Below are 26,271 nucleotides of genomic sequence, written 5' to 3'. Positions count from 1 at the left end.
ACCAGGAAGTCAGAGGGAATGTTAGAACCAAGGGATATACTGTATGCGAATCAGAGTCAGGTACAGAGCAGTATCAAAATCAGGAGGACTAAAAGGAACAAGACAGCAGGCAATTGGGCAGTCAGGCAAATCCAAAGTCAGGATCCATGTGCCACCAGAAAAGGGTAATCCAAGAGAGTAGTCAGGGAAGCTGGGTCAGAATCTTAGGAGTCAGACAATCACACACAGAAAAGCTACATAAACACATAGCATATTTTTCACAGTGGTTTATGCAGCCATAAGATGATGTACCATCAAGAAATGTGTCCAGTATACTGTGAGCCATATCAAATGTATTATGTGCATGCATGTTCTTGAGAAATTGTGTGCAATGTTAGCCAAATTAAATTTAAATTTGTTCTTCATTTGTAATTGCCATTCATGAGAGAGAGGTTCACAGCTACACTGCTCGGTACTGCTGCATAATGTTTTCTATACTGCTGCTGCTTCTGAGGATGTGCTACAAAGAGATAGTGGAGCAGGATCTTCTCTTCTATGTGTGCTGTGTATGGGAGACATCATAGTTGCCAATCCCAAACCCTCTTTAGCTGAGCTTAGGAAAAACTGACAATTAGAAATAGAGCATACAGCAGGAGAAAACATCTAAATATTGCAATAAAGGGGTTTTCTGACAGCCAATCACTGATTCTAATGGTCACATGCCATTCATACACAGATGCGTGCTGAGGCCAGTGATTCACTCAGTGGTTACATGAGTGATGAATGGCAAATGAGGATAGTTTTTTTCTATATTAGACCTTTATTTATTCCTTGTAACATTTTTTAAATCTCGAAAAACCCTTTTAAGTTATAAAAGTCATAAAACAGCCAGATATAGTATTAGTTCTCATGCATAGACAACTGCCTAATCTGAAAAGCCATTTAAATGGCAGGTATGAATAAGCAAAAGTTCTATCCTCATACATAAAAGCTCTGAAAAAGGCAGGCTTTGTTGTAAATCAGAGGACACTTTGTTGTAAAGCTCAAGACCTAATGTCTCTGTTTTACTTTGTGATCTCAAACAAAGCTCAGAAATGAAACATAACTTTATTTGTCATGTTTATAAAGGCGCTGTTTGCTGTATTCGCTGTTACAGCTATTTCCTTTTCCATGCAGAGGAGTCATACCCCTGCCAGGATGGAAAGGTTTAATATGGCAGTAGAAAATTATGTATAATTGGACAATTCTAAAATAATAATCTACGATATTTTTACAGTTTTCACGCACAAACATCACGGGTGTCCTAATGCTGGTATGAAAGGAGCATTAAAGGGGTTGTCTCACGGCAGCAAGTGGGGTTATACACTTCTGTATGGCCATATTAATGCACTTTGTAATATACATCGTGCATTAATTATGAGCCATACAGAAGTTATTCACTTACCTGTTCCGTTGCTAGCGTCCTCGTCTCCATGGTTCCGTCTAAATTCGCTGGCAGCTTGCTTTTTTAGACGCGCTTGCGCAGTCTGGTCTTCTCCTTTCAGCACGAGCCGCTTCAGTGTGCTCCCCGCTACAGCTCTTCTGCGCATGCGCAGACGAGCTGTCACTGCTCGGGAGCGCGCTGGAGCGGCCATTCTGTACCATCCTCTGTTAGAGGAAGGTGCAGAGCCGCCCAGCTGAGAAGCCCAGCCCAGCAGCCGCCCAGCCGAGAAGCCGCCCAGCCGTCCAGGTAAGTGATGGGCCGGGGGGGCTGCCGCTGGGCCGGGGGGGGGCTGTCGCTAGGCCGGGGGAACTGTCGCTGGGCCGGGGGGGGGGCTGTCGCTAGGCCGGGGGAACTGTCGCTAGGCCGGGGGGGGCTGTCGCTAGGCCGGGGGGGCTGTCGCTAGGCCGGGGGGGGGGCTGTCGCTAGGCCGGGGGAACTGTCGCCAGGCCGGGGGGGCTGTCGCTGGGCCGGGGGAACTGTCGCTAGGCCGGGGGAACTGTCGCTAGGCCGGGGGGGGGGCTGTCGCTAGGCCGGGGGGGGGGGGGAGCTGTCGCTGGGCCGGGGGGGGGCTGTCGCTGGGCCGGGGGGGCTGCGCCGGTTACCTGCTGCCTGGCGGTGGGTGACTGTGTGCCGTGGTCGGCCGCGTTGAATCCAGGGGTCCGGTCGGCGGCTGCGGGGCGTCTGGTTGTCAGGGAGACACAGCTGGTAGCGTCTCGGGAGCGCGCACGTCGGGCTACAGCAAGCGAAGGGAAAAGAGCTGGCGGCCATCTTGGGAAAATTTTTATAAGTTGCTGAAACGCTGGAACTGTAAGTAGAAACCAGCTAGAAAAGTCATTTACAGGGGTAATTAGTAATGTATGCTTAATTAGGGGGACTGGGCAAAAAAAAAAATTCACTGCTTCCTCGAGACATCTCCTTTAAGCAATGATTGGAGTTATGCTGTAATAGCAATACTATGGATAAATGTATATTGTATATACAACTAGATCTACTCTAATATATATTTTCCAGACATTCTTATTAACCCTGCTGGAAGCACATTTCACACAGTAGCCAGATTCTATCTTCCCTGAGTGATAAGTCCATTAAAACAATGTGTCATTTTCCATTTACTAAGTCCCTGAACAGTAAAGAGCCTTCAAACATGTCTGGAAATCCAGAGATGATTTTGCTTATATTGTTCCCTTGGTGTAAAGTAAGGGCACTATCTATGTATGAAATACACCATGAATCAAAGAGTGGGCTAGGTCAGTTTTTGCATTTCATTTGATATGCCTTAAGAATGTAGCACTTTACGATCTACCAGATTATCTTTCAGGGCAAGCGTTGGCACATTCTGTAATCATTGATCACTTATAGTGCTTTATATGCCTGTAAAAGCAAATAGTACTTTATAGGTGGTAAATGAAATTCTACTAATATGTCACAGAAGCCATCTCCAAAAAAAGGCCCCATCAAGTCATCAGTGGAAGGAAGGTGACAGTGTAACCCTGTTTGGAGAAGATATGAACATTACCCCTCCTACAACAGACCTAGATGCCAATCTGTATGGGACAAGGAGACCTAGAACCTTCGAAGAGTAGGCATATAAATATAATGAAGAGTTTATTTAGAATTTGAGAATTTACCCTTTCCTATCCAGTGACAGACCTCGTCCAACATTCAGATTTCCCTGCACAGCTCCAATGTTGGACATGTGTATTTACAGTGTATTGGGCAGAGCTTCAATGTTGAACATGTACATACAGTTTGTGGTCACTGCACTGTGATGTCGGAGGCTATATATAATGTCATTGTGCTGGCAATGTCTTCTCACAGCACTATAAATTCTCGCACTACTGATTCAAAATTTCAGAGGGAAAGATGGCAGGGATGCAAAGAGTGAGCAATGAGGATGTTGTAAAGTGGATTATAGAGGAGAGTGAAGGTGAAGGATAGTTCAGCGATGAAAGAGATCATGAAGAGCATGTTACTGTATTCAGTGATAATACTTCCAGTGATGCTGAAAGTAGTGATGAAGATGAAAGTGGCAATAATTTGCTACACAAGCCCTCAACTTGCTTGGGAATTGCAGGACATGAAAATGCATATTACAGGAAGAGTTAAGGCTTCTACAAAGGATTTTCCTAGTGAACTGGAAAAGAAAAGAATTCAGGAATATCAAGTTTGTGCCTATGAATGTGACAAGAAAAGGAAATGCCTCTCCTTCCATGATAAGAGGACAATGACAATGCTGAGTGCATTCTATGGTCCTCAAACACAATTGGTCACTGGTTATAAGAAGAAGCAGCCAGCTCAAATTGCAAAACCCACCGTTATTTTGGAATATACAAAGTTTCTGGGTGGACTGGACAGAGCTGATCAGTATGTGGGTGCTAGGGTTTACAAAAAGATCCTACAAATGGTGGAAACAATTATGCTTCTAATGGAAGTTGCGGTTGTGAACAGCTATATCCTTTACTCCTAATAAGGAGAGGGGCCAAAAATGAAGAAACACCTTTCATACAGCTTGTGGGTAATGTGAGGAACACACATTAGAGAAAGAGGGGAAGTCTATCAACTGCTGAGGCTGAGGAAAGACTAAATGGGAAGATGCATTTCTAATGCAAAATGAAAACAAAAAACAACAAAAAAATTGCATGGTTTTCAGCAGAAAAAAGGAGAGAAAACTGTTTTTTACTGTGAGACATGCAATAGGAAGCCTAGACTTCATCCTGGAGATTGCTTCAAAAAGTACCAGAATTTAAAAAAAATTATAAACCAAAATAAACGAAAAGACTTTATTTTGCAAAAAATTGCTAATAAAAACACCATTTGAGTTCATTTTCACGTGCTTCTGTTGAGTTATTTCAAGTACTCCACAACTCTTTTTCCCATCCAAAATAATTAAGAGCTGGGGAGAATGCAAGTAGCAGAGAAATTGGATTGGAAAGGTTTAACTGTGAATAACAATAAACGAATATACCAAGAATCACTATTCAGAGTACACAGCATCAGTAAATGTACAGAAATACCAAATAAGGTCATAACAATAACTTTATAGACATATAAATGGCTGCAGTACATATCCATAGCATACCGGAAATAACATCAGTAAGTACACGAGTCAGAGATCCTGAAAAAACTATATATAGAGAGACCTGTGCTAAACAGCTACATTTTTACTATCCGCTACTATATCTCTATATGTATATGTATTGCCTCACTCCAGCTGTAGAAAACTAAACAGATCATTTGCCTGTTGATATCTCTGCAGAGTAATAATCCAGTCCAGCAGCTCCCTCTGCCAGCACGTGCTCTGAAATTCCCTGAGCTAAACCCTGGAGTCTCTGCTGCCAGCCAACAGGGGTAGAAGCATGGGCCAACTATTAGCTATCCCTAAGATGTTGGCCGGGTCAATGTTTTCAGTTACTATACCCTTGGAAAACAGGCTAGACTGAATGGACATTTGTCTTTTTCAGCCTAGCATACTGTGTTACTATGTTACATCTCAGCATACAGAAAGTGTTTTTTGGAAGTTTGCTTTGGAAAGCTGCAGTCTTCATGCTCATTTCTTTAACGGGTATATCTTAGGCTTTTCATGAGGCTTAGTATATTACACCAGCATAACTGTGCAATGATTAGATGTTTTAAAACTTTATGGATAGAATTATAATTAAAGACAGTAGTTGAATGTTGATGGGAAACTGAAGTTGAAAAGCTACAATTCGTCACAAAAATGAATTGCTCCTGAGTTCTTTGTTATGCTAGGGAATGCTAGGCTTCCAAATAAGTAATCATAATAAATTGATGCAGTCTCCAGTTGAAATGGCTATGCAATGAAGAGAAAGTAAATAGAGACACATTAGAAATCATCTGGACTGGGAGAAGAGTTTTGGGTGCAGGATATCCTACATATACACGTCTGTGGTGCAGGGTGTTTGAGCTTAACATTAAAACTAAAGGTCATTTTACACGGGACGAATTTCTTTTTTTTTTATAAATCAGTTTTTATTAACATTTTAAAATTTTTTAACACTTCAATCAGCATATTGTAATACGTGAGGATTTTTAACATTTTCAGCAGTATGAACTACGTGTCTCGCGGGTTATGTCCCGATCCTCCGCACGCCAATAGTCATATCTCCAAATTTTCCATGTGCTCCCAGTCAGGGGGGTTCGATATGAAATTGGGATTAGGGGTCCCCCTGCCAAGTTAGTGGTGAGGGGGTGGTAGTTCCAGGGGGTTCCCTCTGCTATTGATTAAACTGTATTTATTGACGTGTTGGAGGGTGGGGGCTTCCAAAGATCATTTCTCAGTGAAACATAGCAATGCATAAACTAATGTGCAAAATAACTGGTAAACATTATAAAATAACAGTTGGATGAAAAATAAAAATGGGGTAAAAGGAATATAATTAAATTAAATTAAAAGGGGAGGGGTTTGGAAGGTGAGCAGGTGGGCAGAGGGGGGGGGATAGGGGGGCGGGTTGGGTGTGGGGGGGGGGGGGGGGGCTGTATGCAGGCTCCATACGGGTCTCACTCTCTCCTACCTCCTCTGTCTCAGTGTTTGTCTTTTGGAATTGGTGCTGCATCCACGTTCAACGCCGGAGGCCCAGCCATCTCCCACCATCTCCAGTCGTCGGAGAGCTGCTTCCTCCTCCATCAGTTGGTGGGTGACGGGAGGGCAGCGGAGTTTGGGGCTCGCTCCTGGCCCCCTCATGTTTCGTCAGGGCTCAACTGGTGCTTATCCCTGACATTTCTTCTCATATCGCTCCAGGGGAACCAGGTCAGAATAAAGTCCTCATGGGTGCCCCTCTTCCAGCTTGTAAGCTCTTCTAGGTTGCAGATCATGTGGACTTTTTCTCTCCACTGTTTTGGGGATGGTGGGGTTTGCTGTAGCCAGTATAGTGGTATTAATGCTTTTGCAGCGTCTAATAAATGGGCTATTAATTTGTTTTTGCGGGGATGGAATTGCGGGGATGGTTTCCACAAAAAAAACATCTCTGGTGTGATTGTTAGTGCCGGGGAGAGGACCTTTAGGTCCTTTTCCACTTCCTTCCAGAACGCAGTAATACCTGAACACTCCCACCAGATGTGAAGAAAGGTTCCTATTTCGGCATCACACCTCCAGCATCTGTTATGTGGAGCTAATTTGTAATTATATAGCCATTGGGGGGTTTTATACCACCTGACTAATAATTTATAGTGGCTTTCTTGCATGAGTACGCAGGGGGAAAGTCCGTAGGCCAGATCAAGAATTAATTTAGTGTCCGCCGTCGACAGGGAGATACCCAGCTCCTTTTCCCAAGAGGTTAGGAAATTAGGTTTGGTAAATATGGGGGGTGCTATAAAGTTTTTTCTTATGGTGGATATTTTCCTGGCGTTGGGCGTAGGTGTTCCCAGACTGTTTTCAAGACTTGTTTTAGGTCTAGTTGACTTATATGTGGACAGAAATTCCTTCAGGACTCCTTTGACGTGTGCTGCCTGTAGGAAGGAGAGCGAGTTGTTGGGCGCCAGCGTGGTTAAGATGGCCTCTGGGGGGTTGTGGGCTTGATTTTGGATGTCCTCTATCGTACTATTCCCAAGCTGTTTCCATATACTGGAAGATCCTGGGTCGTGGTGGATCCCTAATAGTCTGCTTAAGCCACATATTGGTGTCATCGGGGATGGGTCTGGGGCCAGCGATTTTTTAAGCCTGTCCCAGATCTCGCATGGGCCTCTGAGTAAGGGGCTAAAGCCTTTCGCTCTGTACTGGTTTTTAACTGGGAGCCATAGGTCCTCCAGCAAAGTGTCGCCGTGTGAGGCCATCGCCAACTTCTGTAACAGAAGGTCTCTGGGTGGGTGTGTCAACTCCATCCAGTAGCTAAGTTGAGTAGCTTGATAGTAGTCCTGGACGCTTGGCAAGTCCACCTCCCCTTCTGACTTCCTTTTCGTCATTAAGCTATATGCAAGCCTGGGTCTTTTTTGTTTCCACACATAGCTCGTGAAGAGAGTTCTTAAGGATTTGAAAAAGGAGAGTGGGAGGTGGATAGGAATCATACGCATTCTGTAAATAATTATAGAGAGTACGTATGATTTTAGGATATTTTTCCTCCCAAACCACGACAGGAATGGGAGATCGTATGAGCGCAGGAGAGACTTTACTTGGGGAATTAAGGGTTGAAAATTATGCAGGTATAAGTCCTCGGTTTTTGTAGTAAGCCTTACCCCCAAATAGTCTATCGCTGTCTCCGACCATGTGAAGGGTGAGCTGGACCTCAACGGCGCACTTTGTGTTTTTGGGATTGAAATATTGAGGATTGTGGATTTGGTGAAGTTTACCTTGAAATTTGAGAGAGAGCCAAAGTCCTCCAAGAGTGCAGTGAGTCTGGGAAGACTTTTCTCTGGTTTAGTGATTACAAACATTATATCATCTGCAAATGCAGCCGACGACAATGTGTGCGAGTGTACGCTCAGACCTCTAATGTCCGGGTCCTGCCTTACCCATTGGAGGAGGGGCTCCATGGTGAGAATGAAAAGCGTGGGGGAAAGAGGGCAGCCCTGTCGTGTCCCGTTGCGGATGTCTAACGGCGGCGAGAGCGCTTCATTTATTTTTAGTCTCGCGTGTGGTTTTGTGTAAAGAGAAAATATGGCTGTAATCAAGGAAGTGGGGAAATTGAATCTGTGGAATACTCTTTCCATAAAGGTCCAGCTCACCCTATCGAACGCTTTCTCCGCGTCGGTACTAACAAAGGCCATTGGAATTTTGCGAGTTTGGGCATACTTTGCGGCATGGAGTAGTCTTACGCTGTTTTCCCTACCCTCTCTGCCTCTGACAAATCCAGCTTGTTCGGGGTCTATTAATGCAGGTATAAATTCTCCCATTCTCCTGGCCAAGAGTTTGGCCCAGATTTTTATATCTTGGCTGATAAGAGAGATAGGCCTATAGCTGCTGCACTGTTCCGGATCTTTTCCCTCTTTTAGGATAAGAGTTATGTGCGCCTCTTGCGCTTGTTTGGGCAACTCCGCTCCGCTCAAGAGGGCGTTAAACAGTTCTGTTAATCTGGGAATTAGTTGTTCCTTAAAGGCTTTGTAGTAAGTTAGCGAGATGCCATCCGGCCCTGGGCTTTTGCCATGTGGGAAGGAATTTAAGACTTCTTCTATCTCTTTTTCTGTAATCGGGATTAGTAAGCCCGACGCCTCTGCCTCTTCTAGTTTTGGCAAATTAAGGGATTTCAGGAGCGCATCTATTTTTTCAATAGTACTCTGTCGGGATAGGGGGCTGCCGTTCTCCTTCAGGTTATACAATTTTGAGTAGTAGGATTGAAATTCCTTCGCGATTTCCTCAGTTGAGGAGACCGCAGTCCCCATCTGTGTTTTTATAGAGAGGATCGCATTCCTGACCTTAGTTTTCTTTAGCAGTGCTGTCATAAGCTTACTGCCCCGGTTACCATGAGCATAGTGGGCTTGTTTGACATGCATATGCTTTTTGTTAAATTTGTCTGTTAGGATACAGCGCAGTTGGTGTCTTAGGGAGGCTAGTTCTTCTAGGTTGCTTTTCTTCTGCGAGAGTTTAGTGGCTCGTTCTAGACTTGCTATTTGGGAGAGTATTTTGTCTATTTCTTTCTGGTTTTGCTTTTTAACTCTCGAGCCGAGAGCTATTAAGAGGCCTCTCACGTAGGCTTTATGAGCCTCCCATACCACGGGTGTGTCAACGCTTTCGTCTAAATTATTTTTGAAATATTCTTCTAAGAGGTTTCCTATATTGATTCTTTCATCAAGGGAGTCCAGGAGGGAGTCATTTAGGCGCCATCTCCACTCGCGAGGGGTGGGTTGCGGTATGCAAATATCTATATGTATAGGGGCATGGTCCAAAACAGTAGCAGCATATATGCTAGCCTTTTTAATATATTTTAGCAGATCAGGAGAGGTGCATAGATAGTCGAGTCTCTGAAAAGAGGAGTGCACTTGGGAGAAGAAGGAATAGTCTTTAGATGTGGGGTGTAAGAGTCGCCAAGCGTCCAGGACTCCCAGCTCCTGCATGGCTTTGTGCAGTCTTTTTAGTTTTGTCTGCGAGATCTGTGATCGACCTGTTGTCGAGTCAAGCAATGGATTTAGAGTAACGTTCAAGTCACCCCCCAATATAATATGTCCGACCGCGAATTGTTTGAGGGTCTCAAGCTGTTTGACTAGCCAGGTGATTTGGTCGGAATTTGGCACATACAGGTTTGCCAGTGTTAATTTTGTGCTATTAATTGAGCCTTTAAGGAAAAGTGCTCTTCCTTCACTATCTCGGAGTGTTGATTCCAATTTGAAGGGAATAGTTTTATGGAAGATTATGGCTACCCCTTTAGAGGCGGACTGTGGGTGGGTGTTGTGGAATTGTTGCTGGAGGCCCATTCCTGGGAGAAGAAAGTGTTTGTCTTTTTTAAAATGTGTCTCCTGCAGCATTAGGATTTTCGTCTTGCATTTTTTGAGCAATTGTGCAACATTGTGTCTCTTACCCGGAGAGTTTAGGCCTTGGGCGTTGAACGATGTGATGCGTATAGAGGTCATTTCAGTTCCGTTTCCTCAGTCCAAGTGCTAAATCTGTGGATATAAATGAGGAGAAAAAGAGTGAGGAGAGCTCCCGCAGAAGCTGAAACTTGGAACCACCAATCAGTCTCACTTTTTTTTCTCCTTTTGATGAAGACCCCAGTACACTTGGGGGCAGAGATGAATGGATTAAGCGGGGTTAGGGTAGAGCTCTGGGTAAAAAGGTAGGTGTTAGGTTAGACGGGGGGGGGGGGGGGGGCGTAGGTGCACCCAGTCTATTGAGGTGCTGTTCAAGAGGTCACAAAGCACGCAGGCCCGTCAGTTAGAGTCTAAAGCGGTGCTTATCTAATCAATACTCTCGCAGCTCCTCAATATAGTGGGGGAGGGGGAGGAGTAACCGTTAACAATAACAGGTTAGTAACAATTCAAGTGTGCCTGACCCCAAAGGGACAGGCCCCAACGCAAAGACTATTCATGTTAGTTTTGTAGTTGCGATAGTTAAGGTTGCCAACTCGGTGGGCGAACCAAGGGAACATTTGAGTCCTTCATCCAGGGCTTCAATTCCTGATATTCAGGAAGACGTTGACCCTTTAGCCTTTCAGGTGTTCTCTTGGGGGGTTCCCACTCTGTTTTTCTTTTTCTTTTCTCTTGGGGATCTGGTGTTTTCTGGAATCTGCTCCACTTCTGTTAAAGATAGAGTAGGTAGTGTGGGAAAATCAGGCAGCGGGAGCCATGAGGGGATCTCAATAGGCTCTATTTCCAAGATATGCCAACACTTTTGCAGGTCCTCTGGCGTGCGGATATTGATTCGACGGCCTTTGATATTTATTCCCAATCCGAAAGGAAAAAGCCAAGAGTATCTGATATCCCTGGCTCTTAAGGCTTCGAGTAGGGGCCTCATTAGTCGACGCTTCGCCAGAGTTGTCGGAGCCAGGTCTTGGTATATTTGGATTGGTATTCCGTCGTACTGTAGCTCTTTGTTGTTTCTTGAGGCCATCAGTAGTGCGTGTGCGTCTGGGAACGCCAGGAGCTTACAGATCACGTCTCGTAGCGGGTCCTGCCCGGTGGGTGGGGGTCTTAGGGATGCGCTCAATGGAAATTTGTGAGGCTCTTTCATTGCCTAGGAGGAGTGCAAATAATTCTTGCGCAATCTTGGGTAGAGTCTCCGTGGCCCATGTTTCCGGGAGGCCTTTAATTCTTATATTATTCCGCCTATTGCGGTTTTCCAGGTCCTCTTGTAAGGTCAGGGCTTGGTTTAGTTGGTGGTGCTGCTCTCTGACAACCTGTTCTAAGTCTGTGGAATGTGAGATTAGACAGGTTGCGGTTGACTCAAGGGCCTCGACCCTTCTGCTTGTAGATTTAATCTCTTCTTTAATCTCTGACAGGTCTGATACAATCGGCTGTATTAGTGTTCTCATGAAGCTTCTGGATACCTGTTCAGTTTCTTCACCTTCTGAAGACGCCTCCCCCTCCCTTTCTGTGCTGGATGGTGCAGAAGCTGTTAGGTTTAAAGACTTTTTGCTAGAAGTGTGCGGGGATCTGGATACCCTTTCTTTGAAGAATTTTTGCATGTCGGGTTGGCTTTTTGCTGTTCTTGGTGTGCTTAGAGTATCGTTGCTCCTATCTCTACTCCTTTTCCCCATTATGCGTTTGAGTTGGTTCCCAACTTAAGTCATACGGTGAGGCCCGTCCCTTATTGTGCCCCTTTACTTAGCCATTAGGTGGTTGTGGCCTTATGGCTTCACCTAGAATTGAGTTTTAGTAGTAACTGTCCTCTTTAGTGGCCGCAGCCCTCCAGTCTCTGGATGCAAGACACTGATGGGGGATGGTCGGAGGTCTCTTGTATAGGGCCGGTGCAGTATTTCAGGGACACCGAAGACGCCCTGTGTAATAAGTGCAGATTGTGGGGGCTCTCAGCCAGAGTCCACTGGAAAAAAAAAAAATTCAGGCTGCGCCTGTATGCGGTTTTTTGAGTTAAGGATACTCCTCACCCTCTGTGGTCACCCTCTTCAGAAAGGTGTGGATGGAGATTGAGAGAGAGGTGAGTGAGATATTGAGGGGGGTCTTTTCTTAGTCCCAGATGTGTATGGGCTTCGTTCTCTTGGCGATTAGCAGCTGGGTCTGCTGTTGTTGGTGGTGACAAATGCCTAGCTTGTGTGGTCCGCAGATGTAGTTGTCCCCTGAGAGGGAGCGTGGAGATCTCCCTGAGGGAGGGGGGGGGGTTAAGGCTCTAAGTGGTGTGCTTAGCTACAGTCCTGTGGGGCTTGCAGATGAGGCCACTCTCCGGTGGGCCACCTCTTCCCTGTATGTGGCTTAGGGCTCTGGTCTGATCTGCAGCTTCAGCCTTTCAGCCTCCCGCCTCACTGTCTGCTTCTCCCTCTGCGGGGGGTGGCGCTGCTCGGGTCCGGCTTATTCCCCCTGCCTCCTGTTCAAACCTTGTCCGGGTGGTCCTCTCCGGGCTGCCGGACTGCTGCTGTCTGGTTGTGTCCTCGGAGGCTCCTGCTGGTAGCGCGCTTCTCCCTCTGCATGGGGGGGGGGGGCACCGCTGCTGCACTGCTCGGGTCCGGCTTGTTCCCCCTGCCTCCTGCTCAGACCTTGTCTGGGTAGCCCTCTCCGGGCTGCCGGACCGCTGCTATCCGATTGTGTCCTCGGAGGCTCCCACCGGTAGCGCGCTCCGCCGCGCGCCTCCAAGTCGGCGGGAAAAATTGAGGCCCCGGCTTCCCCGCCGGAACTAGGCCCGGCCGGTTTTCAGCGTCGAGGAGAGAGTCGGAGGGTCTCTTTCTGCTCGTTCGCCTGCGGGGCAGCTTTTGCTGATGTTCAGCGGACTTCTCTGACGGCAGGAGAGCCGGTAAACGGGGTTTTTCTGTCTCAGTAGCAGGAGTGAGGTTCCCGCACGTCCGCTTCCTCCGCTGGCTAGGCCACGCCCCTCACGGGACGAATTTTGAGCTCTAAAGCACCCTACAAATATCCCGGCGATGATCACTCATGTGCTTTCACACAGGAGGGATCATGCCTCAGTGAATGGAAGGGGAATGGGACGAAGATCTGTTCCATCTACCTGCCTCCATTCAAATCAAGCAGGTAGTTGTTCATAGATGAACGATTGACTGCTTAGACCTAACAATGCTGCGGCAGGCCAACAATGATTTTTGGATCTGCATGAAAAGATCCAATCAGTGATTTATCGTTGATCATTTTCTTTGTTGCACGTTTATGCCTAACAATTATCATGCAAACTGCCCAATATAATGAGCAGTGTTCACAATAATTGTGCCATGTTAAAGAGCCTTAAGTAAGGGGTTACTAAAAGCAACTTGGAGACCCTTTACTTAAAGGGGGTGTCCAAGGTAAGGAAACCCCTGTCACTGGGTCACCCATGTGTTCAAATAACAAATCAGTGATTACTCACCTCTTCCCTGCTCATCCTCCGCTGATAGCTATGGTCTCTGCTGTCTTTGTTTTCAGGCTGCTGTGACATCCTATACATCTGCTGCAGAAACCAATGACAGCACTCAGTAGCCATGATCGCTGAGCACTGTCATTGGCTCTGCAACGTGTTTGTAGATAAGCTCAGGCTGACTGCAGCCTGTAAAGTAATGGAATAGGAAGACTGGAGTTCTTGGTGGGGGAGCAGGAAGAGGTGAGTAACCACTGATTTGTTATTTTAAGGCATGGGGGATCTGGTGACAGGGGTTTCCTTAACTTGTACAACTCCTTTAAGTCAAATAATCTATAAAATGGGTAACCTATTATGTACATGAAAGAAAGTGAGCTTTGGGGCCGCTTGACACTGGACGACTGTTGGGTGCACCAACATCTGTCTCAGTGAATCTCTCCTGTGCTTTCATACAAAAGCAGGGAGGTGGAGCGGGCCGGAGATTGTTCCGGCCACCTGACTCCATTCACAGTAAACAAGTTTATAGATGAATGATTGTCTGTTTACACAGGTCGGTTGTTCTTTGATTTTTATGCCTGCATGATCCTAATGATGAACAATAAGTGAAGGAATTATTGATCCTCGTTGAAATCATTAAGGCATTTATGCTGAACGAATTATCCTTCAGATTCCTGTGATCCAGCAAGAATCGGAACAATAACGGTTCCGTATAAAAGGGCCTTACTTTGTTAGTAGCACAGGTATGTACTAGCTTTACAATCTTGTATCTATCTAAACACCCATGATATTTACTGGTGTGAATTCTTTTTATCTTCTGCAATGAATCCCATTTGGTGAATAAATATTTCTTCGGTTCAAATGCCATAGCTGTCAACCTTTGAATTTTATGAAATTCTGGAAATAATTTCTTGACAGCTTATTGAGGATAAGGATCCAATTTATCACTTTAAAAGAAATGTCTCCATCTTCCTTTATCAGTACAACAGTTTTGCAGGTTTTTTTATCATGAGCAGAAACTATGATAAGCTATTACAGTATTTGGCTTCCTTTAGAATTGAAGTGTACCTTCAGTTTGACTGCACCTTAGCTTCAATACTAGTAATTCACAGTATGAGCAATACTTAAATTTCTCTATCACACAGAATGGCAGCTGCAGTGATACCAAATCCATAGCTGTTACTATTGGAGCCTACTATCTAAACATCTATATTGTAGAAATGGTATGTAGACAAGGGATCTTTTTTTTATTGACTTGTATAGTATTGTCTGGTACTGGTACTGTCATTCAGGCCTCATGCACACGAGCACGGATGGATTCCACTGCAGAATCCCACAGCAGAATCCGCCTGTGCCGCAGACATGGGCATTAAAAGACAGGTTCTTACCTCTCCGGATCCAGTGCGGGTCTTCTCTGTCGCGTCTGGATCTTCTTTTTTCAGCACGGCGGCCGACGCGCAGCGCATGTGCAGTGCCTTTTTTTGAGAATCTCCAGCCTTCCCATGGATCCGCGGCGTGTCCGCAGTGACAGCTGCATGTGTGCTGCGGACTGGATAGCTTCCATTGACTTCAATGGAAGACGTCCCTGTGGGATTCGCAGGAAAATAGAGCATGCTGCGATTTCTTCCCGTATGCCAGGGAAAAAATCACATCCATGTGCTTTTAGATGCTCTGCGGTTGCCCATGTCTCCCTATGGGTGTCTTGATTTGTGGATCTCCCGTGTGGGTGCCCCCGCGCGGGTTCTGCATATTAAATCCGACTGTGTGCATGAGGCCTGACTCAGTATAAATAATGCATGATTCATCAGAGGGTTTGCTATATTATACGGTATGGCCATATTAAAAGATAAGTTAAAAGGATTTACCCACACCAATTGTAAACAGGTGCATGAAATCTAGTACACAGTACTACCAATGCTTGTTTACAGAGATTGTATAGCTGTGAGTAATACTAAAGAGCACAGGGACTTTAAACAAGGCACTGTTATAAGAGGGGAAGCAAAACCTCGCTCTCCCCTTTTACTATGGTGGCTCCCAGCCATGAAAAGCTCCACCTCCTCCTGTCAGACTGGGGAGTGGCATAAAGGAGAAATTGGTTGTGAAACAGGCATGTGGCAGTGCATTCAGGTGCATGAAGCACCTGAAAAGCTTGCGGAGTGGGGCGTTGACAGGTTAAGACTCCCCCCGGAGAATGATCTCAAATGTTCTTGGCATTCTACAAGCGCTACATAAAATGAAAAATGATTGTTGAACTGTCAAGGAGAGCACAGAGATTAAGTACAGCTGAGGTGCTGCTTTGGAGTGCTGCTGAACACAGGTGCTGTAGAGAGTGGCTGTTGAGAGAGGGAAGGAGTTACTGTAGCTGCTGATGGAGGACAGCAATAAGGGTCGCCTTTTCTTTGCCTAGAGCCAAAGGAGAAAGAGAGTCAGCATTGAGTCCCGAATCACATCTGGACAGCAACAAAGATTTCTTGGAATCATGGTAAAGGAGTGACTCTGGACTAGCCTGGGTCAGTCAAAGTGAGTATATCCACATGACCTACTGTAAGTGAGGCCAGCCTCAGAAAAACATCATTGATCCTAGGATTTGCTCACCTGCACTTAGTGACAGGTAAATCTACTGTAAAAGTTGAACTACTTGCCTGTTATTATAGCATAACTAATTTTTATTCCTTTCTTCATAAATAAGTATTGTACCATTTTGTAACTCCTTCTGGTGCATCATATCCTGAACCTACGTAACATTAACAACTACCCACAACACTGTCATAGGATGTTACTTTTACTACAAATCAGTTCATGACATCAAAATTTGCCTAGGTCAACCGAAAGTCCTTTAAGTGCTAAATGCAAACTCACAGAGTTGAGTTGCCAAATGCTGAGGCAAGCAGTGTGTAAAAGTTGGCTATCCGCTGTTACATCACTTTCTACAGGGTCCAAAGCTGCCTATGATAACAACATCAGGCACAAGAACACGCAGCTGCTCACAACCTAAGATCACAATGCAAAAAGTGTCAGCTGGAGGGGTATAAGGAGTGTAATGCTGGACTCTAGGGCAATGGAAATGTGTTCTTTGGAGCAATGGATCATGTTTTACTATCTGACGGTCTGATGGAGAAATCTAAATTTGTCAGATGCAAGGAGAATGATACCTACAGAAATGCATAGCGTCTACTGTAAAATTTGGTGGAGATGGAATAAAGCTATAGAGCTGCTTTTCAGGGTTTGGACTGGTCCTGTTATATCCAGTGAAGGGTAATTTGAGACAATTACTTGCTTACAACTTTGAATCCTGGCAATAGCATCCTGGACACGCAGACCTCACATTTAGCATGTATTAACCCTTTGCAATCCAGTTTTGGATTCAGGGTTTCCTAGGGGGCTTTCTCTTTTTGCCATTTTACAATGGCATCATCTGCTGGCTAGAGCCAGTACTGTGGTTTGTGACATGCTGGAGAGGCCCCTGACAACAGAACGGCAAGTAATCTACAGAAAGAATACCCTGCCGGACGTCTCCCGACATCGGAGCTGTACAGGCTTCAATCAGAATGTCTTTAGACGTCAGACAGTGGATTGGAAAGGGTTAATGGGAGGGACATGCTCACATGAAGGAAGTTTGAAACAAGGAAAAGGTTGTAAACCGCATATCGGGGAGTTTGAAATGAATGAAAGAATAAAGACCGCGGCCTGAAAATTAGTACAACATTAAATCAAGGTGACAACTAACATAAATATAAATAATTTTTCCATGTCCATGGTGTCCATAACCATTACGGTTTCCTTTTGCATCTGATGGATGGGTCTTAGCGTCTAGGCATGTTCAATCAGCAGCATTGGACGCCCTGCATGAATGCAGAATAAGAACACCAGCAAATGCTATAACAAAAATGTAACAGCAATGTTTAGACTTCTTAGATTATTCCAGTTGAGAAAATGGTCTGCGTTATCTAACAGGCTAAATTAATATTTAATCATAGGCTAACCGATTAGCATGTTTAAATGTATCAAATGTTCTAAGTTTCTAATTTCCTTTTCACGCTCTTATCATTTACTAGCACTTCTCTGAACTGTAAAAAGTTGGTTTCCCTTAAATAAACATTCACAGAGCTTACTGAATGCAAAACGTATAGAGGGTTTATTGATGAAGAATCTAAATTTGAAATACACATTTGAAGCCCTCATAACATTGCGGTTATTGTCTTGATAAAGAAAATGTGGAAATTGTCCATTGTGCTACAGTCCCAGCTTTGTAGAGTCCATATGATTCGTCCAACCATAGCTGAGAAAATGCAGTTCCACTTGGCAATGTCCAGCGTCAAAACTATTTTCAAGACTCTTCATTTTAAGTGCAATAAACCCCTTTAAGATCAAAGAAATGGTTCCAACACCTTAAAGTAGCTAAAAATCCTTCCAGATTGTCTATGAAAATTCATAGATATATAAAAAAAAACAAAGGTGTAGGGATTCTGCTAGAATTTGACAGTCTCTTGGGGCATCCCCACAGTTATACATCATATTTTAGTTAGATTTTTCAATTCAATTTCACATCATTTCATCTGACTGATTACAAATTCACACTGGCCATAAACCACATATGAGAACGTTCAGAATCAGAACATGGTTTTTCTCTGTTAATGTTGATGTTTTCTGCAACAATTTAATGTAGCAATGCAGACACATTTTCAATCACTTGTCACAACGATTATTGACCTTGGTTCGATTGAAAATACAACACGTAGTTTCATCTACAGCTAGGTGCTGATCAGAGTTTTGCAAAAATGTCACTAAAAATTTTCAAATTATGCAAAATATATATAGATATATTAAAATACTTAAATTGGCAAATGAAAAGTAGACAGAAAGTGCAAGGTTATACTCATATACTGTACTTGGTTTACTGTTACAGAAGTAAAGTGACTCGCAATATCGTTAAAGATTTCAAGAACATTTCAGTCGTTTTTTTTATATATAGTCTAATTGAGAACATTCATATAACCTCCAAGCTGAACACTTTCTTTATTCAAGCTTCTCATGAAGCCAGGACTCATATTTATACTTTTTTATATACTTTTTTTTTTTTAAAGAAACACGTTTAATATTATAATACACTAGATATACTATATCCATTTTATCCAGTAAAAAATATTAAATAGTCGCAAGTAAAAAATAATAAAATAGCTAACAGTTTTTTTTTCTTTTCAGTTTTCGTTTTACAGTGATATGGTAGCAGTACGTACATGACAATTGCCAAGTTGATACATTTCAGGGTTAGATACTATGTAAAGCTGAAATGTTTCAAACTTCATTCTGGTTCCATCATCCCAAAAAACAAAAGATCTCAGATTAACGTAAACATTTTTGGCTACAGCTGTAATAAACAAAAACAACATATAGAAATAAGAGCTTAAACAAAATAGATCAATGAAAAAGACATTTCCTTTGACTTGCCTTCTATAACTTTACACATTAAGGTCCATATATCGCAGTTATTGTGAAGGTATGTAGACATATGCAAAATATATTGTTGGCAGTGTTTAAATATTTTAGATTAGTACAAAAATGGGAGGATAATTCGTTTGGATGCTAGTGGAAAGCCATTATCTTGTGAATCTGTATGGCATGCCAAGAGTTATATGAAGCTCAGGCTTTTTAAACATTGCGGTGTGATATAGTCTGATGTTCTTTTTGTAGTCAGAAACAAATCTGGCTCTTACTTTGCATGCATATACAGGGCTATAGTTCGTCCTAAGCACTGTAGCTCCTGGGTCCAGGGTGTTGCAAAGGGTAAGGTATACATGTAAAAAAAACATTTTTTACATGTAAGCCCCTCAGAGGACGTGCAAAAAGAAGTGGAGCTACTCCAGCAGACTATAAGGTGCAATTGGTGTAGTTAGTCCAGAATATGTGATGCGATGTTGCAAGAGAAAAAAATCATGGCATGCCTAATCGTTCTGTGTTTCATGTTTTTTTATTTCCCATGCTTCCCTATGAGGCCTCTTTTTTATCGCATCGCAAAGCAGGAACTTGTGATTTTTGTACGATCCATATTTTACATTAGAAAGTCCTATTGACTTTTGCGCTTAAGAAGTGCGAGAAAATCGTAAGTGGCAGTGATGCTTTTGTGAGAAAAAGCAGTGCTGCCGTCGGCAATATCGCGATCGCAATGTCGCAAAGGCCAGTGTGAAGGAGCTCTAATAGGTATGTTAGTACAGTCGAAAGAGAAAACAGAAAAACTGGACAAATGGTGCAGCCATTTTCACAAATAACATTTTGAGAGGAGGAAAGTAACCCTGACTCCTCTTTAATTGACAATAGAACCAGCACATTGACACATTTCGGGGAAACAGCCCCTTCCTTAGAATGGCTGGGTGGAATGTGGCTCTGGAGTAACAGACAGCCTGGATGTATTCAGGGATCAGAGATGACAGGTTCATCCCTGAATTGTGTCAATAAGCTGGTTCTACTGTCTAATACAGAGGAGTCAGGGCTACTTTCCTCCTCTCAAATTGGTATTTGTGAAAATGGCTGCACCATTTGCCCAGTTTTTCTGTTTTCTCTTTCAATCTCTGTCAGAGGGGCCCAGCACACAAGGTCCTGATGCTGAAGAGCTTTCCAGCTTACTACTCTGCTGCCGTCTGTGTTGCTATCTGAAGGAGCCAAGTTGGGGAAGTGGTAGAGAACCAGTCTTGTTTGGGCAGCAGAGTTTGTGAGCACTGTGCATGACACAAAGCAGTATGGAGATTTCCCTGCAATGTCAGTAGAGGCAACAGCATGGCCTTCACACTCAAACTTAGCAAAATGGCTGGGGACAGGAGCAAGTGAACATTTTAAGGTAAGTAGGACAACAGGAGAGAGATATCTAAAGGAGGGAAGCGAAAGGGAAAGCTAAGAGGAGTAACAAGTCATGGAGCAAGGTGTTGGTGAAAAGGTAGCAAGCAACAAGGGAAGAAGGTGTATAAGGATGCGTTCAGGGAGCACAGGATCTAACAAGCTTCTGGATCTTGCCTTCTCACTGCCCTCAAATACAGAGAAGCTATTAGTAGAGAGAGGTAAATATATGCAGAGCTAATATAAGGGTCTGATTTAATTTAGAGCTGTGCTCTGGGAACTGAATTAACTTAGTGTGTCTGATGTACAGTCTTAAATAATTTAGAGGATCTGGTCTGGGATCAGAATGCTACAAGGCGATATTTATGGCACAAATATACTGTACTGGGCAATACACATAGCACATTTTTACATGGGGACATTATTTATATAGTGCACTATTTACTATGGAGCACTATCTGTATGTGGCTATTTGTTGAAGGGCACTTTAAAGAGCACATAATGTATACTGCACTATTAATTATTTAGCACAGTGCTATTTATTGTGTCGCACTTTGGAGGGCACTTTGTGTATGGCACTATTTAAAGTTTCACACTACATTTTACTGCAGTACAGTATTTTCGGGCACTGAGCATCACAGCAGACACATGGTTGGAGGCAACAGCATGATGGCATATTAAAGAACTCAGCAGGATGGTGGGGGCTTATGAAAAGGGTGGGGATGTGCTGGAGACAAAGTTGTTTGTGCAGCATAATCTGCTGAGGCAATTCATAACAAGTAGAAGTTGCCATGGAGGTCTGGGTCAGATGAAAAGGTGAGAAATTATAATTACTCTAATCTAAGGAGACGACAACTGTGAGGCACTAGATTGAATTGTATTTTAAATTAATTTGTTCAATCTGCAGTCTGGTAATACCCCAAAGATGACCTGTGTAGTATCTGACCACTACATTTTTATTCAATCTGCTTACGATGTGGTGGTAGTTTTGGTATTTGAGCAGTCTTTGTTTTATTATTAAGCAACAGTGTGGATACATTATTCAGTGACTCTAGAAAAGATGGGGCATAAAAATATAATCCAGACTTTATTTTAGTATAATTGAATATTTATACAAACAACACCAGTCAAAGAAAAAAGCATTCTGAAGGAAAAACATGAAAAAAAAAGTTAAAGGGGTTATCCAGGCAGTGCCCGGTGGACTATACCAGGGTCGCAGTGAAAGCACTGCTCCTACCCCTGTGTAGTGGCCAGCGCTCGTAATTACAGGCACAGCTCTCATTAAAATAATATAATGGAAATAATGGATAATCCCTTTAATTTGAATTTGTATATATATATATATATATATATATATATATATATATATATATATATACATATATATATATATAATACTGTTCAATGATTGTCACATACATGGCTTGAGAAAAGTCTATGATAAACCAAAGGTCGCTTTAGAAGAGACTACTTTTGCTCTGTATTAGGTCCATGTTGAGGAGATCATAATATGGAGGTAATGCAAATCTATAGGGCCAAGCACATGCCCGTATTTTTTACGGACTTTATGCAAAACGCAGTGTTATCATTTTTTTGTGTGTTTTTTGCTTCTGCATTTGTACTCTTTTATTAGGAAAATACAGATCAGTATTTGCCCAATAGAAAATAATAAAAATACGGAGGAAAATGCTGATGATAAAGTGATGACATACAGCTGGAAACACATTCGTAATAGGATCTGTACTATGGGCATGGTTTTATACGCTTGTCTGAAACCAGCCTAACAGTTTGGAATTATGAATATTTGCTTTCTGGGTGGAGTATATTTATCAATAAACGTATCCACTGCTTATTGTGTTTAATAAAAACTATTCTTTTCCTGGTTAAAAACATGAGTGTGTCGTGGACTATATATATATATATATATATATATGCCGGCCTTTAATGAGAGCGTATTCAGTGCTTAGGACAGCATGAGAAGTAATGATGGCCATATTCGCATGAACAAAAGTTCATATGGAATCTTTAATCAAAAAGTTGCCTAATTTCCTCTTGGGTCGTTGCTCTAGAATAGTCTATAATGTATCACAGTGGCACAATACAGTGCCACATGTGCAGTCGGACAGTGTTCATGCTGGTCCAGATGTAGCATAATCAATTAGTAGCACTTTGTGTGGCATTTTTGTCAGTTACGTCTATGAGAAAAATGCAGCTGTGGAATATTGTACATGTAGTATTCTGATGCAGTTCCTCACAGACGTTTAGTATAGATGATAGAAAATGTATGGACTGCTATATATTTTTCAACTTAAAGCGGCTATAGGAGATTAGACAAGATGATCTGTATATTTTTCCGGAAAAAGCACCATTATTGTTCATGGACTGTCTAGTATTATAGCTCATCGCCATTCACTTAACTGGGAATAAACTGCAATACCAGCACACTGCATGGGGCTACTTCCAAAAAACTGTCCCCTTTTGATAATTTCATGTAACCTCTATAAGATCCTATCACCTTAGTTGCACTTGTTCTATTTAAACACTATCAACAACATACTCAAGTATTCAAGTTATACTTAGTACAAACAAACAATAGGGTAAAACAACATCTCTCATTTACATGACAAATTGAGTTGATTACATTGTATTCCTTTCCTAATGTAGCATTGTATTCTGTAAGTCATTTTAGATTTGACATCATTCTGTTCTATTAGCTAAGCTTATCTTCACAATATACCATGTCCATAATGTTTGTCTCAGAAACAGATAAACATACAAAAAGCACAAATGAATAAAAATGCATTGCAGTTAATATAATTGGCCCTGAATTGTTTAGGCACCATGGAAGTGGGCAGAATTTTCAATATAACATGTATCAAAGCAAATGGGACCTTAATAATAAATATTTTTTTTAATGAAGGGTAAATTGTAGCTTTATGCTGTATTGTCTCTGGCACTGTGTGGGAGAAAAGTCACATTTCCCCTTGAGTACATCTGGCTTTGCTTTTATTTGTAAACAGCTGCGCAAAAAAAGAAACAAATGTGCACAAGATCATTACAGTCTTAAATGAGCCATAGGATCAATATAGTATTATGGCACATTGTAAAGGCCTGTGAGGACCTAAAATCCCATAAGCTTCAACTCCTATATGGAATTAAATGAAGGCAGTATTATACATACATATCATAAAGCATTGCAATGTGCAGTCTTTCAAAGGAATAGGCATCTCCATAGGCAGATGTATATTCCTTGAACCTTAGTTCCTTATAAACAGTGCAGATGTAGTAGCAATAATTATATCAATAATAAAAATAGAAAACGGGCAAGAAATAGTCGCTTTCACTACCATCGTTGTGACCTTTATACGCTACAGAATTGGGCTGTGATCAGTGATGAGCATGAATGAGAGAATAAATACTGGGCTATATGGATGAAGTGAATGGGGAATCTGATTTCAGTGGATGCTGAAAAGGGTTTTCCAGGATTCGAAAAACATAGATCCTTTCTCTCAAAGACAGCGCCACACTTTTCCAGAAGTTATTTGGGGTATTGCAGCTGATCCCTATTGACTTTAAACTTTGGTCAGGTGTGGTGGTGTTTTGGGGAAAAAAGCAGCCATGTTTTTCTAATCCTGGGCAAGTAATTTATTATAGCTCTGCCTTTTACAAATCACTGGAACCCTTCAGTGCTGCCTGGTTTAATAAGAAAATAGAAAAACCGATGTAAACACTTTGGGGGAGATATACACTGATTAGCTATATCATTACAACACACAGACAGCTGAACAGAATAACTTTGATTAACTTGTTACAATGACATCTGTCAAGGATGTATTAGGCAACAAATGATCAGTCACTTCTAGAAGTGGATGTGTTAGAAGCAGGAAAAATGGGAAAGCATAAGGATAGGAGTAACTATGAGAAGGGCTAAATGGCTAGACGACTATGTCACAATATCTTCAAAGTATTATAGGGTGTTCTTAATATCTAGTGCTTAGTTCCTATCAAAAGCAGGAATAATCTGTGAAGCGGTGAGAGAATCATGGCTACCCGATGTGTGGGGAGTGAAGGTTAGCTCATCTGGTCCAATTTCACAGAAGAGCTACTGTAGCATAAATTGCTAAAAATGTTAATAGTGGCTATGATAAAAAAAGGTGTCAGAATACATTGTGCAATGAAATTTTCTGCATATGGAGCTGGATAGCTGCAGTCAAGTCAAGATACCCATACCCTCTGAGAGAACCAAGAATGAACAGGTTTGCATCAAAACTGAACCATATGAATAAAGAAGAGGACACGGTCTGATGATTCACATTTGCTTTTATATTATATGGACAGTCAGTTGTGTGGGTGTCACTTACCTGGTAAAGACTTGCCAGCGAGATGCACTATGGCCAGAGGGCAAGCCGGTGAAGGCAGTGCAATGCTCTGGGCAATGTTCTTAAGGGGAAACCTTGTTTCTAGGTATTTATTTGGATATTACTTTGACATGTACTACCTTAAACAATGTTGAAGACGAAGTACTCCCCTTCAAAGGAGCAATATTGCAAAAGTGGTTTTCTGGGCATAAAATAAAAATTCTGGAAATGCTGAAACCTAGGAGGTACAGCTAAGTAGTAGCAACGTGCACCTTTTATTTGTAGCTCTGCACCCTCTTATATGTCTACAGCCACCAATCTGCCACGGTGTTTACTTGCATCACTTCCGCAGTAAATACAACAGCTGACTGGTATCTACAACTTCTAGCATGCATAGATCTTGTTTACTGACCAGCACTGAAGATCCTCCCACCGCTTGCAGGTCCTGCAACTTACCAGTACCAACCTCCCTCTCTCTGAGTGCCAGAGAAAGCTTCTGAAGCAGACAGACAGACAGGACCTACCGGCATTCTGAACGGCACATGAGCAATACAGAGCAGTGCTTCTGCCCCTGTCTTCCCATCATACACTGCTCATAGGAAGTTGGAGGCTTTGGACAGGGAGGAAGTAGCAAATGTGGACACCATATCAGAGGAAGGGGAGATATTTTTCAGGTCATGTGACATATAGAAAAAGAAAACTTTAACTAGACCAGGTACATTGAACCTATTACAAAACGACTTATTGTGATGATGTACATTAGATTTTAAAATCTTAGTCTGAGCCAAGAATACCTCTTTGACCCCTGAATGCCATAAGTTTATGCCCTGGCAGGTTGGTGGTTAATGCAACAGAATGTAAACTCAGAAGTGAGCCTACGTTATCCCGTAGCAGGAGCTGGCTGTGATTGACAGCTGGCCTCCTGCTATTAACCCCTTATTTGCAGCGATTAATGTAGATCATGACATGTAAAGGGTTCAGAGAGGGAACTCGCTCCCTCAGTGATGTCATTGGCCCTCCACTACGTAATTGCAAAGGACTTGCATGGGTAGCAGTCGCTACTGGGCCTTGGAGCCTTAGGGAGCTAAAAGGCTCCTCTATCACATAAGAAAACACCAATATTGTAAAATGCACAAGGGTACCCTTTTACAGATTTTGCAACTCCGCCCAAGAGTTTCTAGTTATACCTCTGTGGTGGCCTGATGGATTGCCATGGCAACTGGATGCCAGACACTGGTGTCCAGGCCTACAATGGCCTGTAATAATTATTGTGAGCGATAATGCATTGCAGTACAGAGGTACTGCAATGCATTATCATAGTGATCAGAGCTTTTCTGGTTCAAGTTCCCTGCAGGCACATAAAAATAAAAATGTAAAAATATTAAAAATAATGTAAAAGAAAAAAAACAATTTTTTTTTGCGCACTTTCCCCTCTTTGTCTTAAAAAATAAAGAGTTAAAAGAAAAAACACATATTTGGTATCATCATATCTGTAACGATTCGTAAAATAACTAGAACACAATTTATCCTGCACGGCAAAAAAGTTAAATAAAATAAAAAAATAGAGGCAAAATGCTTATTCTGTTCATTTTACCTCCACCCCAAAAACACTGCATGTACCCAAAAATGGTACCAATAAAAACTACAGCTCGTCATGCAAAGAACAAGCCCTCACAGAGCTCTGTCCAGGAAAAGCAAAGTTATGGGACTTTGAATGCAACAACGTAAAAAAA

This window comes from Eleutherodactylus coqui, chromosome 1, assembly GCF_035609145.1.
Source record: "Eleutherodactylus coqui strain aEleCoq1 chromosome 1, aEleCoq1.hap1, whole genome shotgun sequence".
Lineage (NCBI taxonomy): Eukaryota > Metazoa > Chordata > Amphibia > Anura > Eleutherodactylidae > Eleutherodactylus > Eleutherodactylus coqui.
The sequence above is the reverse complement of the archived record's forward strand: the minus strand, read 5'-3'. Positions refer to the sequence as shown.